The sequence below is a fragment of the Zootoca vivipara genome, chromosome 6 (genome assembly GCF_963506605.1).
Source record: "Zootoca vivipara chromosome 6, rZooViv1.1, whole genome shotgun sequence".
Taxonomy (NCBI): Eukaryota; Metazoa; Chordata; class Lepidosauria; order Squamata; family Lacertidae; genus Zootoca; species Zootoca vivipara.
In genome coordinates this window covers 93,627,640-93,645,163 of record NC_083281.1, presented here as the reverse complement: position 1 = coordinate 93,645,163, position 17,524 = coordinate 93,627,640, and the positions used below count along the sequence as shown (strand labels likewise).

At 49.5% G+C, this 17,524-nt stretch overlaps 1 protein-coding gene across 1 annotated transcript in view; it reads right to left on the bottom strand.

Annotated features, from left to right (window-relative positions):
* The window catches only part of ADD2 (adducin 2), a 68,293-nt gene that overhangs the window by 25,136 nt on the left and 25,633 nt on the right, over positions 1 to 17,524 (bottom strand). The window lies entirely within an intron of this gene.

Here is a 17,524-nt window from a genome sequence, read left to right as displayed (position 1 = left end):
GACAGATGGCCATCCAACCTCTGTTTAAAAACCTCCAGTGAAGGAGAGTCCATCACCTTCCAATGGAGTCCGTTCCACTGCCAAACAGCTCTTGCCCTCAGGAAGTTCTTCCTTGTGTTTAGTTGGAATCTCCTTCCGTGTCATTTGAATCCTACCCTCTGGAGCAGCAAAAAGCAGGCTTGTTTTATCTTCCACGTGGCACAGCCCTTCGGATATTTGAAGGCGGCTATTATGTCATCCACACTTCCCTTGGTCCCATAATTTCTTCCATTGGTCCGTAACTTCAAGGCACAAGTCCAAGAGGTTTTCCCTTTGCCGCGCCTCTTTCCCCGAGAAAACCCACTGTTTAAAACTGAATTGGAACAAAAGTCAACCCACAGGAAACCTGATTGATGTTTCCTCCGATTCAGCAATAAACAATAAACCTGTGTCTAGAAGTCATGGGCCAAATGGAAGTGTAGAGGAGCCCTCACTCTTCTCTTCCCCAGGCTAATGGTACCCAGCTTCCTCCTAAGGCTTGGTTTCCAGACCCTTCATCATCTTGGTCACCCTCCTCTGCACACCTTTCAGCTCTAATATCAACACAGCAATGTAAGGAAATGGCCCAAGAAGCCCAGCCCCCTTTCCCAGTATCCAGCACTTTAATATCAAAATGCACTTCTTAACAATGCTTGAGGGGGTTTATATACTTCTAGGATCACAGGGGGAAGTGGGCAGGGCGTGTGTGTGTGGAGCTGCAGGCTGAGTCACAAACAACTGCAGCTTTATCGGGATATCAGGCTGACAGAAAGCCCTGGCGTAAATTACACATTGCAGCAAATCTTCTCTGTTCATTATTGCTAAAAACGTTTAATTACAACCAAGGAGCCCAGATGGCATGTGGCTTGAAGGCAAAACCACGTGAGTCTCTTACTTCCAGCAAGAAGAGTAGGCAGAAAACCTAGCGAGACCTGAAACCGTTACTCATCTGGTCGCCTGTGGCAAGGAAGAATCTTCTCCAGGGGACCAAGCCTAACAAAAAGCCACAAATTACTTACTCAAAGTATATGTGGTCAGGGAAGGAAGAGAACATTATTTGCACGGTTGTAATGCTCTTATTGCACTACTTACAAGCAGCTGGACCAGCCTAAGTGTTTGGTGCCACATCAGATCCTCCCTCCCAGCAGAGCATCCAGCACAATCATTCCCCCCCCCAATGTCCGTGAAGGCTGCCAGGAGGATATGCTGTTCCCTTGTGCAGTAGGTCAGACTTGCTCCCTTCCCTTCGGCCATCCCTCATGGCACCTGTAATCTGCCAGCTGAGAGGGTCGGCTTCCCTTGGTCTCATGGTATGGCCAGCCCCTGACAAACAGGGCTGCAAAGAAGGAAAGGTGTGTTTTACTTATTTATTTCATAAAATTTATACACTGCTTGACTGTAAAAAAACAACAAAAACATTATTAGTAAGAAGACTTTTTTGTTTTTAAATAATAATAATAATAATTATTATTATTTACATCCATACACAATCTTAGGTACATATAAATAATTATACCATTAAATATTGATTTAAACTTGTATTTGTACATGCTCTTTTCTTATAATTTCTAACCAAACAAAAATAAACCAAAGTAAAAAATCCAATAAACTAAATTACGGGACATGGAAACAGACTTCCCGTCATTTCCCAATGTAAGTTACATTTACAACATTGAATGTTCTTACACTTCTTACCTTACTCTTACTATAGTTTCTAGTACTTTCTTATAACATATCGTACCATTTTTCCTTGCTTAGTAGTATTTAATTTACACAAGGGTCATTCAAATGCTGCCATAGATGTTATGTCATTGTTATATTTTTGTAGGTATTTCTTGAACATATCCCATTTTGCGTGAATGATTGTTTTGTATTTCCCCTTAATCTATCTGTCAATTGAGCCAATTCTGCATAGTCTAATAACTTATTCTGCCATCCCCTTACTGTTGGTACTTTCCCCCCTTAATAACCGGGCAGCGGCTGTTGCATATAAAAAGATTTCTCTTATATTTTTCTGGATATCACTGCCTAAAATTTCAAGTAGAAATGCTTCTGACTTCTATGCAAATGTTAATTTAAAGATCTTTTTCATCTCATCATAGATGAGGTTCCAGAACACTTTAATTTTTCTGCATGTCCACCACATATGGTAAGAAGACTTAACTGTGTTTATGCACTGAAAATCAATGAACAAAATACAAAGAATCAACAGCAAAAATTCAAGACATTCGAAAAGTTGACATAACAGTAGACTAAAAACAGACTGAAACCTTATGAACTTTCCAAATGTCTGGGTAGGTTTGTCTGACAAAGAAGGTTTTAGCATGTGCTGAAAAGAGTTCAGTGAAGGAGCCTGACAGCTGTCAAGAGGCAGGGAGTTCCAGAGTGTAGCTGCTGCTGCACTAAAAGAGTGATTCCATACAAATGCGGAAGGGGTCTTATGTGACCCCTGTAACAGAACCAGTCTCGCCAATCGAAGCTGTCAGGTGGGCGTATATGGGCGAGGCGATCTCACAGGTAAACTGGTCCCAAGCTGTTAAGGGCTTTATCCTATATAATAATGTCCATGTTGTCCCTGCGTCCAGATGTCCCGTGTGTCCCTGGGTCACTGCGCATGTGCCCCAGGGATACAGGGATTGGACAGCAGAGACTGCGCGCGCGCACTCTCCCCCCACTCTGCCTCCTCCAACCGCCGCTCCCGCCGGGGTGGAGGCCGGCGAAGGCCTCCTCACAACCCTCCCTGGCCGTGAGGAGCGGCGGTTGGAGGAGGCGGGGGGGGGGAGAGTGCGCGCGTCCTTCCTGTCGGCGGCTGGGGGAGAGGAAGGAAGGAGGAGAAAGCGCCGCTTTCTCCTCCTCCGTTCCTGTCCCCCTGCCGCCGACAGTAAGGACGGGTCCCAGGGTTCGGAGAAGCGCTGCGCAAGCGCTTCTCCGAACCCCGGGATGTCTGCTTCCTGTCGGCGGCTGGGAGAGAGGAACGGAGGAGGAGAAAGCAGCGCTTTCTCCTCCTCCGTTCCTGTCCCCCTGCCGCCGACAGTAAGGACAGGTCCCAGGGTTCGGAGAAGCGCTGCGCAAGCGCTTCTCCAAACCCCAGGATGTCTCCTTGCTGTCGGCGGCTGGGAGAGAGGAACGGAGGAGGAGAAAGCAGCGCTTTCTCCTCCTCCGTTCCTGTCCCCCTGCCGCCGACAGTAAGGACAGGTCCCAGGGTTCGGAGAAGCGCTGCGCAAGCGCTTCTCCAAACCCCAGGATGTCTCCTTGCTGTCGGCGGCTGGGAGAGAGGAACGGAGGAGGAGAAAGCAGCGCTTTCTCCTCCTCCGTTCCTGTCCCCCTGCCGCCGACAGCAAGGACAGGTCCCAGGGTTCGGAGAAGCGCTGCGCAAGCGCTTCTCCGAACCCCGGGATGTCTGCTTCCTGTCGGCGGCTGGGAGAGAGGAACGGAGGAGGAGAAAGCAGCGCTTTCTCCTCCTCCGTTCCTGTCCCCCTGCCGCCGACAGTAAGGACAGGTCCCAGGGTTCGGAGAAGCGCTGCGCAAGCGCTTCTCCAAACCCCAGGATGTCTCCTTGCTGTCGGCGGCTGGGAGAGAGGAACGGAGGAGGAGAAAGCAGCGCTTTCTCCTCCTCCGTTCCTGTCCCCCTGCCGCCGACAGCAAGGACAGGTCCCAGGGTTCGGAGAAGCGCTGCACAAGCGCTTCTCCAAACCCCAGGATGTCTCCTTGCTGTCGGCGGCTGGGAGAGAGGAACGGAGGAGGAGAAAGCAGCGCTTTCTCCTCCTCCGTTCCTGTCCCCCTGCCGCCGACAGTAAGGACAGGTCCCAGGGTTCGGAGAAGCGCTGCGCAAGCGCTTCTCCAAACCCCAGGATGTCTCCTTGCTGTCGGCGGCTGGGAGAGAGGAACGGAGGAGGAGAAAGCAGCGCTTTCTCCTCCTCCGTTCCTGTCCCCCTGCCGCCGACAGCAAGGACAGGTCCCAGGGTTCGGAGAAGCGCTGCACAAGCGCTTCTCCAAACCCCAGGATGTCTCCTTGCTGTCGGCGGCTGGGAGAGAGGAACGGAGGAGGAGAAAGCAGCGCTTTCTCCTCCTCCGTTCCTGTCCCCCTGCCGCCGACAGTAAGGACAGGTCCCAGGGTTCGGAGAAGCGCTGCGCAAGCGCTTCTCCAAACCCCAGGATGTTCTAGCGCCCGTTATTGAACGGGCTGAAATACACTAGTATACTAATAGTACTGGTAACACTACGAACTTTGCCCAGGAGCAAATCAGCAGCCATTGCAGGTCCCTGAGCAACAATGTCGTGTGCTGACAAGGCCTTCTGTAGCATGTCTCCTGCCAGACAGGACTATGGAGCATAATTTCATTCCTTGGGCCTCTGGGTTTGCATGGGGCACCTTCTCTCACTCTTCTGTCTAAATATTTGAACACATGCTGGCTTTTAGCATTGATGTATGAACCAAAAACCCAACACACACTTTGTTCACACAACATTCCTTTCTAGAATCAATGGAGGTGGAGTGCTTGTTTTTTCCACTTAGTCCGCTCACAATCCAGATACTGTATATTGCACATAATATACAGTAGACTGTATAATAATACTGAAGACTGCGTCCTGAGAAACTGGTTTCAGTTTGAAAATAAGAACTCAGCTCGATTCTGCATTACCCTGCAGCACATCCATTTGAAAACAGAGGAAGACTGGTGCAGGTGGTTTGGGCAATGGGGGGGGGTCTCTACCCCCACCCAATGATGTTGTGGGTGAGCATATACCAAGATCACAACCCCCACTTCCTTCTTCATTCACCTGGGGCAAATGGAAAAAGCAAGCATAGCCTAATCAAAGGGAGGATTTTTAATTGCCTATCAAGTCACCAAACCCAGCATTGTGGGTGGCGGGATCTAGACTCAATCTGGGTGGAGAACAGCGTGCCAAGGATGAGCATGAAGAATGCTGGATTGAGTGAAAATAATACATTTTTGTGTGACAAACAAATCACTGTGTACACAGCCACAGTGTTGGGAAGTGTAATGCATTTGTGGGCAATCACAGAATTGTCGAGTTGGGAGGGATCCCAAGGGTCATATAGCCCAATCTCCTGCAGTCACAAATGTCAAGATTTGGAAGAGGGGAAAAACACTACTGAGGCTACTGAGAATTTAAAAGTAAGAGGCACATATAATGAAAAGTTATGACTCTGCCATGTGCTTTTCCACCCTGCTTTGAACCCCTCAGCCTGGGTGCTCATGTCATTCCCCAGGCTGGCACATTAGATGACCTGCTCTGGGGATCCTGAATTCAGACAACACTTTTGCTTTCCATTTCTCTCCGGTGTCAGCTTGTGTTTGGATGGAGACCTCTCGAACTTTGCAGAACAACCACTTCCTTTTTGCCTCCTACTCTTCCAAGGCAATGCCATCGTTACCGTTGCCTGGTAACCCAGATGCACCAGTACTTAAAAATAAAGATCTGAGTAGGATTAAGAGAGGAGGGAAGCTGGAAAGGTCTTCCTGTCTTTCAGCCATGTGCCAGTTGTGATGGGAAGGGGCAGTATGGAAAAGGGGATATATATATGATATATGATATCAGAGAAGAAGAAAAAAAATGCCTTGGGCAGGTCTTACCCATCAACTAACTTTCATGCAAGGTTACTGCATGCTTGCAAAATAAACAAACAAATAAATAAAATCCCCCAGCATTTGAGCAAGCAGAACTACTAGAAATTTCCCCACAATAGGGGCCAGCAGGAGGAATTGTGCCTGCAAAACCCCTCTTTTGTGTCGCCCTTGACACACAGCTGCGCTTGCACATTCTTGTCGACCCAGATTGCTTTTAGCTGGCTGCCTGCCAGCCTCTCTGTCCTGCAAACAGCTCTTAGTCCGCACCGCAGGATGGTCACTAGTTCAAAGCTTGTCCTCACATGACTGCCTTATGAACTCAGACTGGACCCCAACTCCCTCCGGCAAGGTTTGGAGACTGGCAATGTCAAAGGCCACCTCTGACTGTACTGTTCCAATGCCTGAGGAGAAGGAAGGCCTGTGTCACCTGTGGGACTTGCCCTCTCCTGACACCTTTTGCTGCCTTAAAGGGCTTAACAGTATATAATAATCTGAAGGGCTTGCAGATGGCTAAAAGGTTACAGCTATACCCTGGTGCTTAGACCAGGGGTTGACAAACTACGGACCGAGGGCCAGATCCGGCCCAGTTGCCCTCTGGATCTGGTCCGTGAACGGTTCTGCAATCACCGCTTGGATCAGCACAATTGCCATTTTTTTTCTTTATTTGGGGTGCCTTTTTTTGCAATTCCCCCCCCTCCCTCACACACACCGTGGCGGTGCCTCCTCCTTCCCTCTTCCTGGCTTCTCCCCGCCCTGCAGAGGAAGGGGGCTGGGCTTTGATAGGAAGCCTCGCTGCCTGCCCACCAGCCTCCAGCCTCTCCCCATGGCTGTGCTGCAGGCTGGAGCTTGGCGCGCCCGCTGGCCCCACGCCTGGTGCCTGGGAAAGCTGGCCCCAAAAGGAGAGGTGCTGTCACCACTGGGCTCCATTCTCTGCCCAACGGCTAACAGGGACACAATGCAAGGGAAAATATGTAAATTGGCTTAATTTATGCAGATGGCAAGCTTCAGGAACATGTAGCCCTGATTGTAACCTGCTCACCTTTTGATGGCTCATTTTTTATTTTTGAGCCATGACACCTGTCTTCTCGGAGGCTTCTGTGCTCAAATTAAGACTCTCCTACCCTCCAGCTGAGACTCACCTAGGCTGCCTCTGGATGAGTGTGCAATTGCTATACCCTGTTAAGTCATGTTTAAGTGTGTGTTGCATTTCGTCATGGTGATCAGCCTGTGCCCCATGACTGGCCATAGGCAGAGGGCGTGGAGCAGGGTGCCAGCAAAGGCAGCAGCAGGAGACTGGCACTGGGGGTGGAAATCAACCGAAAAGGGGAAATGACAGCAAGGGTGAGGATTGCCTTGCGCCACATTGCCAGGATGAGGCAGACATGAGGGACCCAGCAGGGACTGAGGCATGAGCAGGGAACTGGTGGAAGACTTACTTCACCAGAGGGGCCTGTTCAAAGCAAGGAGGGAGCCCAAACGCCCCCCTCCCTATCTCCACTGTTACCTCGACTCTGTAGGTGGGCAAGGAGGGAATTAACAACACTGTTTGCTTAGGAGAAGGAATGAACCGCAGTGCACATGGTCAGCAGCATGGAAAGAATGACAGGTGGGGAATGCCTAAGGAAATGCTCACAGCTGTGGCTGGCCAGGCTAAGATGGGGTTGGAAGCTCAGGGCAGGGGCTCCCTGCACCTATGGCTGACTCAGATGCAGTTGCGTCACAAGGTGGGGGCGGTTTGCCCCGGGTTCCACGTCTGGGAGGGTGACAAGAAGGCACCCCGTGGGGTGCTTGCCCTGCCGCCCTGCCCTGGGCATGGTGGCACGAGCAGCCGCATGTGGAGGATCCCGCCACCGTTTGTATGGCATTCGAGTGGCGCCGCTACGTACAACGCATGTGCAGTGTCGCATATGTGCTGTACATAGCAGTTTGTTGCTGGCGCCTCCCGAGAGTTGTACAGACAGCGCTGTGATGCCACTGCAGCCATGAGCAGAGGGTCCCACCACGGTCCGTACGGCTCTCGTGCAGCGCCGGCGGCAAACCACTACGAGCAACACATGTGCAGTTGCTCGTATGCACTGTGCATAGCAACGGCATACATGCACTGTACATAGTGGTTTGCCACTGGCGGGCTGGAGTGCCGTATGGACGGTGGTGAGATCCCTCCTCCCTGGTTCGCCGTAAGCAGCTCCTGCTTTGCCGTTTTACAGCGAGCCAGGGAGGGGCGGATGGGAGCCATGGCTCCCCCTCCGCCTCTCTCCGGCTCGCTGTAAAGCGGCAAAGCAGGAGCCACTTACAGCAAGCCGGGGGGCCCCTCCCAGGCTCACTGTAAGTGGCTCCTGCTTTGCCACTTTACAGCGAGCCGGGAAGGGAAGGAGGACGACGGATGGGAGTCATGGCTCCCAAGAGGACGAGCTGTGCAGCTTTGCCAGTGCCCCGGCAAAGTGCCGTAGCTCCCCCCTTCCCCTGATGGCTCGGGGTACTTGGGAGTCATGGGGGCAGAGGCAGAGGCATAGGAAGGGGGGGGACATTCAGCGGCCGCCTGCGACTCCCAAGCCTGCCCCGAGCTGTCAATGTGAGGGGGGGGGGTGACAAAAAAATTCCACACTGGGTACCACCTGGGCTTGCTATGCCTCTGCTCAGATGGAAACCGCCTTAATAGTACTGTAGTGCCCTATTTAAGGGGGAAAGAGACAAGCCCCAAGGATTGACACAGCTCTCCAGGGTAGACGTGAGGAGGAGACCAAGGGGGTGATGTAGGACGTCACAGCACAAAGGGACCCAGACTGGGCGAAGGGTCAGCAGAGGCAAGGGGAGCTGAGGGACTGTCACGTGCGGAGAGGAAGCAAGAGCAAAGAGGGACAAAGTACTGCTGAGAGCAGCCAGATCTAGGACAGATGCCGGGGTGGGGGGTGGAACTTTCTTGGGCTTGATGTGGGGCCACCTCCCTCTCAACGCTGCACCAAGCACCGACTGCGACAAGTTTCCACACGATGCAGCCTTAATCCTGGAATCCTCCATGTTTCCCCAGCGTTGCTTCCCCCTTCGACATTTTGGGGAGGAGATGTGGAATTGCAGCCCCAAATGTAGGGTTGAGGCATGGTGGGAGGTGCCGACATCTTGAGTTTGAGAGATGTGAGAAGCAGACGGCCGTGGTGAAGAGGAGAAATGGGCAGTTTTTGGCAGTGGCAGCTCTGCTGAGACCCTCAGCAGGTGCCATACCTTACCAACCCGTGATGCCAGCTCTGGATTCAGCATCTAGCCTCCAGGACTCTGTAAGGAACAGGACCCCATCAGGCCTGGAGTTAAACACCCAGCCTGGCCTTAACACTCCCCCTGCTTTGTCCCAACACCCCTTCATCCTTCCTCCACTGTCTTTTGGGCGCTCTGTCTGGGAAGGAGAAATTCATTGCTACCCAGGCTGCTGCTCTCCCCAGCTTTTAAATATCTGTCACCCCAGGCAGCTTGAACATGGCTAGGCTGCCCAGTTCTGCCCATGGCAACCATGTGCCTCCGCTCTCAGACACAAAGGGCCCATTGTCAAGGATCCCAGATGAGGAGGAGTCTCTCTCCGCGCGTCGCTTGAAAACCCAGGAGGAATCCGCAGATGGCAGATGTGAATGGAAGACTATCAGGCCGATCACGAAACGTCATGCCACAGCCCAGAAGGGCGTGTGACAGCAGTGCATTCAGGCAAGGAGGGTTGGGAGCAGTCTGGGTCCACAGGGCACGTTGGTGTATGAGCCAGTTCTGGCATATGGTGCTTTGGCAATCTCACTGTGCCAGGCAGCGGGCGGGAGCCAGATTGTCTTACACGGTGCAGCAGAGTTGCCAGTGGGGGGAAGAGCTGGAGTTTTTACAGGAGAAGAGTCCCCTGGGAGTAGGGGATGGAAGGCAAACAGGGAGGAAGCAAGGAGAGCCGGGAAGATTCTCTGAGTATTCTCTTCTCCTAGGTTGGAGTCGGAAATTCTGTCTGCAAAGCAGAGACCCTAAGAAAGGTGGGAGTGGGCGGCCCTCTGGGCAGGCCGGGGGCTCTGCAATCTGGGATTCTCATCCTGGGATTCTCTTAGCAAATGATAGGGCTCAGTTATCTTCCTGCTTTCATTTTCTGCCCTATTGGATTGCCCCACCAACAACTCCACAGATGCCGTTCCATAACAGGATGGCATCTATCACATGCAAACAAACATACACACACACACTTCATAAGGAGTTTAATTCTAGAATCCTCTCCAGCAGCCTGTTTTGTTGTAGCTGCAGTTTTAATGTAAGAAAATGTGAAAGCTTGTCAAAAGGAAGGAAATAAAAAATGGCGGAGGGGGTTGCAAAATAAAATTCAGGGAGCTCAGAGTTTCTGGGAGGATTAAAAAAAACAACCCCTTTTTGCTACTCATGCTGAGAACAACTTGCTATTTGCAAATTTGCACCTACATCCATTTCTCATTCATGACAATCATAAGAAATGCACCTCTTGAGACTCAGGAAAAGGAGATCATGGCAGCATGAGAAAGCTCTAAACTTCCTAAACATTCAATCTTCCAAGCACCTTTTGTGGTTTAATAAAACAAACCATTTCCTCTTTTCTGTATCTATTTTTAAGGCAATTTTTATGGCACCCCTCTTCTCTTCCCTTGCGAATTTAGCAATCTCTTTTGGCCTTCTGCCCCCCCCCCCGATTTTCTGCTGCTTGACCTCTCTGGAGGGACGGGATTCTTGGCACCAAACATTGGTAGCCTTTTTGAAGTTGATGTGACCAGTTGAGCCGGGCCTCAAAGTGGATTAATGGAATTGCCAAACAGGAGAGACGAACCAATAAAGGCAATTAAATTAAGCATCAATCATGCGTCTCTTTCCATGAGCAACCATCGCCGCATGCTCGGCCAGAGTGGGCCTCTGCACAGGGCGCGCCTCTTTGGTGTGTCAATGCAATCTGCTTGCCCCTGAAAACTTCATGCTATTACAGGGTCAGGGAAAGCAAACTCCTTCCTCCTCTGAGATGAGCTACAACTTGGTTCAAAATCTTGTTGCATGCACATCAACCTCTAAGCAGCGAGAAGTTCTAGGAGTTCCTGCACTTATCCAGGGTTTGGTTTCCTTAGCATGAAGGTCAGTGGAGACTGTGGGGTCTTTAGGATATATGGTTTTATTTACAGTACACAGACATACGACCTGAGCATAGGATGGAGGGCCTCACAGCATTAGCATACTCATAGATCTTGTTTCCTCATTCAGTTCCCAGGGAAGCCTCAGAGTCAGCTTTGGGTCCAGCACAGAGCAAGAGAAGCCTCTGTGTATCCAGATTCCAGCATCAGCCAATACTTTCACACAGCCCAGCTTTGCCTATTGCTCTCCATCCTAGAATGAGGTGGCATCCAGCCAGGTGAGGTGAGAAAAGGCCCACCCATTTTTCTCTTTGCCCATACAAATGGCAGTACTTAGAATTGGCACCCGTCTGTCTCAAGAGACAATGGAGTGTGCCTCTGAGGGTGAAGTCAAACCACTGCGTCAGCAGCACTGAAGTGATTTCTCCAGGGCACAAGCCTGGCCAGTGTGTATGGAGGTCCTGGGCTGCCCAGATGACAAAACCCTCTCTCATAGCCTAGTTTGGTCCAAAGGAAAGCAGAACAATACATTTGGCACCAGTTTGGCTGCAGGAGTTTCCAGAAGGAGGCGTGCAAGGCGCCATCCAATCGCCTTAGGGACTCCACTCCAGACTTGTGTAGGATTTACTCCTAAGCCTTTTTTTCTCCTGGAGATATCCTGCAAGGCAGTGGAGGTTTAGGATCAGAGTTTTCCTTCTCCTAGATGGGCTACTTTCCCAGGTGGATGAGCTCCACCTGCCCCTCACTTCCCTCTACAGCATGTGGCAGAAAGTGCCTTCTTGACTCTTGGACCCACTCTTGGTCTCGTCCACTCAATCAGCTGGAGCCTGTCTTCACATGCAGGGAAAGTCCCTAACTCACCAAGGGTTTGAGACCCATCGGTTCCCCTCACCTGGTTTAGCTGACCTGTCAAAGCCATTCCTGGGATATGTCTGCTGTCGCTTGCTGACAACTTCCAGGAGGCACTTGTGCGAACTTAGTGCATGCTGGGCACTAAAGATGGAGCATGATGTATCCTCCACAGAGGTACCACTCCTCTCCCACCCCCTGGCAGTACTTCTGGCCAGCCAAAGCCATCACCTTAACAAAGAAACTGCTTGGCTGGTCCTCCAGGAGTTCTTGTACTCCAGCTCCCATCACTGCTTTCCATTGGTCATGCTACCTGGGGCTGCTGGGAGTTGGAGTTCAACAGCAGCTGGAGGGATACAGGTCCTGGGTTGGTCAGAGGAAAGTGTAGAGAGCATCAACTGCACCTTAGTTTGGTATGGTAAGAAAAGCTGTCCTTGTAAAGTGGCCAGGACAGCAACCCTTTCCAGTCTCCTTCGAGGGTGAGGGCAAATGCTGGCGCTGGATGGGGGGAGAGGCAAACAGCAGGAGCAGTGACAGATGAGACCCTTACCTTGGAATGTTGCAGAAATGCACAGAAGGAGGGGAGCTGTTAAACAACAAAGGGTTCAGCATTTCAGAGGTTAATAAAAATGGTCCTATTTCACCAGGGGGTTTGTAAAATGATCTGCCAGACACCCCCTCTGAAAGACACAAGGCGAAGAGGCAAAGATACTAGATAGACGCTACCCAGATCAATAGACAAGAGCAATCAAAAGGCCACACACAGCAGCTTGCAGGAGGTGCTGCTGCAAAGCTGGTCCTGCTACAGTACTCTAAGGAAAACAACATGAAGCAAGGCTGCCCCAACCTCTTTTCCCCTCACACCTTAAAAGACACTCCTGTCAGAAACTTGCCAAAAGGTTTCTTGAAAGTGCAAACACTGTGCTAGGCACATGGAGAAAGAGAGATGCTGTTAGTGCAAAACAGGCCTGGCCTCGAGTTCCTTAAAAATTAACCTCTTTTAGGCATAACAGAATTAAGGCAGATGTTATATACCAGGGGTCCCCAAACTAAGGCCCGGGGGCCAGATGTGGCCCAATCGCCTTCTAAATCCGGCCCACGGACGGTCCAGGAATCAGCATGCTTTTACATGAATAGAATGTGTCCTTTTATTTAAAATGCATCTCTGGGTTATTTGTGGGGCATAGGAATTTGTTCATATTTTTTTTCCAAAATATAGTCCGGCCCCCCACAAGGTCTGAGGGACAGTGGACCGGACCCCTGCTGAAAAAGTTTGCTGACCCCTGTTATATACATATCTTTTGGAGTTGGAAAAAAAATGCATTTCTGGACAGAAGCACTGAACATTATACAAAAACAAGTACAGGTGATGATATCCCAAGAATCCCTTAAAAAAACCTCTCCTTTGGTTACTTCACTCCGAGGTCATCAATACTAATTTACAGTTGATTACTACACTGCTAACAACAGCAAAACACCATATTGCACAAAGGGGGGGGGATCCCCCCACCATAACTGATTGGCAAGGAACACCTGGCATACTATTGTTATAAGAATTTTGAGGTCATATCTATATATATATAATAATGGTTCATAAAACATGTACATGAATGTACAGGCACATGTCTGAAGCAGCACAGGAAAACAGGCCTGACTGACACCATTTTGACTCTCTCTGACCAGGTGTTCCTCTGCAAGGAAGAAGTGGGGTGGGGGGAACCTTCTCATTGTCTCAGGAATTAAAGTGATAATCCCTGGCATCCTGATACCTGAGTGCCAGACAAAAGGGTGTGATTAACTTGGCTGGGAAACAGGGAAATGTAAATATCTCTCAATTTTGTTGATTAGGTTTTGGGGGCAGGGGACAGGGTCCAGACTGCTCAGATTACTGCCACCAGACCTCCCCTTTCATGATGTACCTATGATGAATCTAGGGAGGGGGGGGGTCTTGGGCTACACCCCTTCTGTGACATATGGATGATGCTTCTGGGGGGTGGGCTGAAACCAATTTCAAATTTCTTTTTAAGGGCAAGACATCTTTGTTTGGGGTTCCTTCCTTGTTCTCCTGTGTGAGAGGAAGGACCCTGTTGCAACAGCGAAAATAAAGGCTTTGCTTCTCAAACTTCTCTGGTTGGCCTCTGTTATATTCTCCAACCGATGGAGAACCCAATAAGGGAATAAAGGCAGATTTTTGCCTATATCACTATCTTCATGATAAAATGTAAATATAAGAAAAATGCAATAACTATCAAGAAAATATAATAATCAAGAAAACAAATTTATAAAGAAGTGGGCCTTATTCTGACACTTCTGGAATCACAATGTACATGATTATATTTTTCATTTTAATTTATTCACAACACTATATAATTTTTTTGTTATATTGTCCCTTCCCCATAACATGTCACTTTCTTTTTCCCCTTTCTATTTTGTTCATTTTCTATTTCTTGTTAGGAAACAAGGATGTATAATAGTTTTGGCAATGGATTGTGATAACATTAATGAGAGAGAGAGAGAGAGAGAAGAGAGAGAGAGAGAGACCGGGGTGGGGGTGGGGTCAGCCTCTTTTAAGCCTTGTTTTCCTATCTACTCCTTGTTCTCTCTGCCACATCAGCTGTTGCCTGACTTTTGCCAGGGATTTGACCCTCAGATCACATCCTAAGACTCCCCCTCTGCAGTGCCATAATGTACAGAGGGATTATTTTTCAGGTGGCAGAATATTAAAAGGTCTCTGAAAGCATTTGGGCCATTAACAATTCAAAGGGGGAAAAACAGACCGAGGCACTTTTTATTTCTTTCTGCTATGGCTAGGGTGTGCTGAGATTATTCATTGACAAGAATCACTCTGGGCTATAATCAGGAAGAGGTTTTTCTTTCTTTTTGCAGGTCTGGCTCCTTAGCAGTCAGAAATGGTTTGGGGGCAGAGTTCTGGCTTAAATGGATCCTTACTGCTCGGTCTCATAGCTTCCACTAACAAGAAACTGACAAGATTTTTTTGCAAAAGTGACAAGGAGTAATAAACCTAGCAATAAGGAGCACTTTGAAATGGGCCTGGAAATGCCCTGGCAACCAGTGCAACTGATTCCATATCAGCTCCATTTAATAATTGGAGATCCTGTGGACAAAATCTGGGATCTTCTGAATTTAAAGCATGAAGCTGCAACTCTGCTGAGCTCCCTTGCCAGTTCACGTTTGACCTTTTTATTCTGCTCTTTGTGAAATTTTGCCTTTGCATTTACAGAACAATCAGGGATTCCCACCCCCACTCTTCTGATTATTTCAATTTGATTCAATTTAATCTAATAGTTATTGTCCCTCCTTGGTCTGTTATGGATAAGCTTAGCGTTCTTAAGTGGCACTTCAAACAGCAAAACAAAGCCATTATGCAGGTCACATAGAGCAATGGGGCAGAGAGAAAGAAGAGATTCAGGATCACAAAAGAAATGCAAAGATGACAATCCCAGTCTGTTCTGGCTGGATTGCAATGGTCTCCTTCAAAACCTCCCAGTCTAGCAAGGTGACAAACTGGAAGGGAACGTAAATAGCTAATTTTCAACATGACGACAGAACGAATCTAAAATCTCCAGATATGCTACGACAACAAATCTGGAGGGATGAAAGCTCCATTTCTTGCGGAGGCCATGAAGCAAGGAAACAGGGTCACTGGCAGATCAGCTGTGGGATATGATCAGCACCTCCCATCTGTCCCAGGGTAAATTGACAGCCCAGCTGGGCAAAAGGGCAGGCTGAGATGCTGTCTGAGTGACAGCCAACGTGGCAGGGCTTCCTCCGGATGCATCGGTGCGCCTTGAAGACAAACAAGAGAGGTGGAAGCAAGGAGACGCCTCCCCAAGTCCATTGCCCATTCCATGCCCCCAGCATCTTTCCTACACAACAGTGGTTCCCAAAGTGGGTGGCACACAGTGGTACCTCGGTTTAAGAACAGTCCTGTTTACAAACGATTTGGTTTACAGTACGAACTCCACAAAACCAGAAGTAGTGTTTGCGGAAGTGAAGTTTGCGAACTTTACCTCGGTCTAAGAACGGAATCCGAATGGTGGAAAGGCACCGGCGGGGGGAGGCCTCATTAGGGAAAGGGCGCCTCAATTTAAGAACAGTTTTGGTTTAAGAACGGACTTCCAGAATGGATTAAGTTCGTAAACCGAGGTACCACTGCACTAGGAGGGTGCTAAGAGGAAAGGTAGGGGGGGCACTGGAGATGTAAATGACTCTGAGACTTTAAAAAGTTGGTCTCACTGGACCACGTTCATCAGTTTTATTGAGTTAATTAAACTAAATAGTTTTAACTGAATTTTGAATAAATGTGCAATTAAATGTTGCTATTTTATTGTGTTGTTGCCTTCCTTAGTAGGCTGTGCAAACCGCTATTAAGAATAATGCTCTGGGATAGGCTAGCGGGCTCTGGGGATGAGTCTGTGGAACCAAGGAGGCAGCGGCCTGAGAAAATTCGGGAAACGCTGATCTCTAGTGACAGTTTTCTCAGGACAAACTGACACATCCGTTGAGGGGGGAGCAGTAGATCTGTCTCCCCAGCTCTGCCTTTTCCTAAAGAGCCTGGGCCTTGATGTGCCTCAGTTTCCTCAGGGAGTGGCAGGCAGACATCAACATTATACGCTGTGTGCCTGGGTGTTCCCCGGAGTGCATGTGATGTGCCAGTGTGGGTATTAGGGGCTGGCCTGAGGTGTCAGATCCGGGCAATGCCCCAGTCACCCCTCATGCAAAGGGGGAGCCCTCAGCAACCCCTTCTCTACAGCTCTGGCTTGAAGATGTGGTCCTCACACACGATGACTCCCTTGCAGCTTCTCCTACTTCACAGCCATGAAGGAGCTTGTGGCTACAGAACTGGCTTCAAGGACCGCTTATATAATAATAATAATAGCAATAACAATTTATTATTTATACCCCGCCCATCTGGCTGGGTTTCCCCATCCACTCCGGGCAGCTTCCAACAGAAAAGCAAAATACAAAAATCTATTAAACATTAAAAGCCTCCCTAAACAGGGCTGCCTTCAGATGTCTTCTAAAAATCTGGTAGTTGTTTTTCTCTTTGACATCTGATGGGAGGGTGTTCCACAGGGCGGGCGCCACTACCGAGAAGGCCCTCTGCCTGGTTCTCTGTAACTTGGCTTCCCGCAACGAGGGAAGCGCCAGAAGGCCCTTTGCGATGGATGTCAGTGTTGGGGCAGAACAATGGGGGTGGAGACACTCCTTCAGGTATATGGGACCGAGGCCATTTAGGGCTTTAAAGGTCAGCACCAACACTTTGAATTGTGCTCGGAAACGTACTGGGAGCCAATGTAGGTCTTTCAAGACCGATGTTATGTGGTCTCGGCGGCCGCTCCCAGTCACCAGTCTAGCTGCCGCATTCTGGATTAGTTGTAGTTTCTGGGTCACCTTCAAAGGTAGCCCCATGTAGAGCGCGTTGCAGTAGTCCAAGGGGATGGAACCACTGGAAGAGAAGAGTCTGCCAACTTTCTTAAAAGCCTTTAATTGACTCTGGTTACACATGTAAAGCTAGCCCTGCTCCTGCCCCCTGCCCAAGAATCCTGGGAACTGTAGCTTAGCCCTCACTGAACAGCAATTCCCAGCACCCTTAACAAACTACAGTTCCCAGAGTTCTTGGGGGTGAGCAAGGGTGCTTTACCTGTACTAGTGTGGTTTTGTGGCTTAGCGTGTTGGACTAGGACTTGGAAGACCAGGGTTCAAATCTCCGCTTGGCCATGAGGCTCACTGGGTCACCTTGGGCCAGTCACTGCCTCTCAGCTGAGCCCACCTTGCAGGGTTGTTGTGGGGATTATAATGGAGGAAGGAGAGAACCAGGTATGCCACCTTGAGCACCTTGGAGAAAAACGGTGAGCTATAAATGCAATAAATAAAAAACAAAATCAGCCAGCAAGGCCCACTGAGAAGTGCCTGAGGTCCTGATCTGCCTTGCCCTGGCAA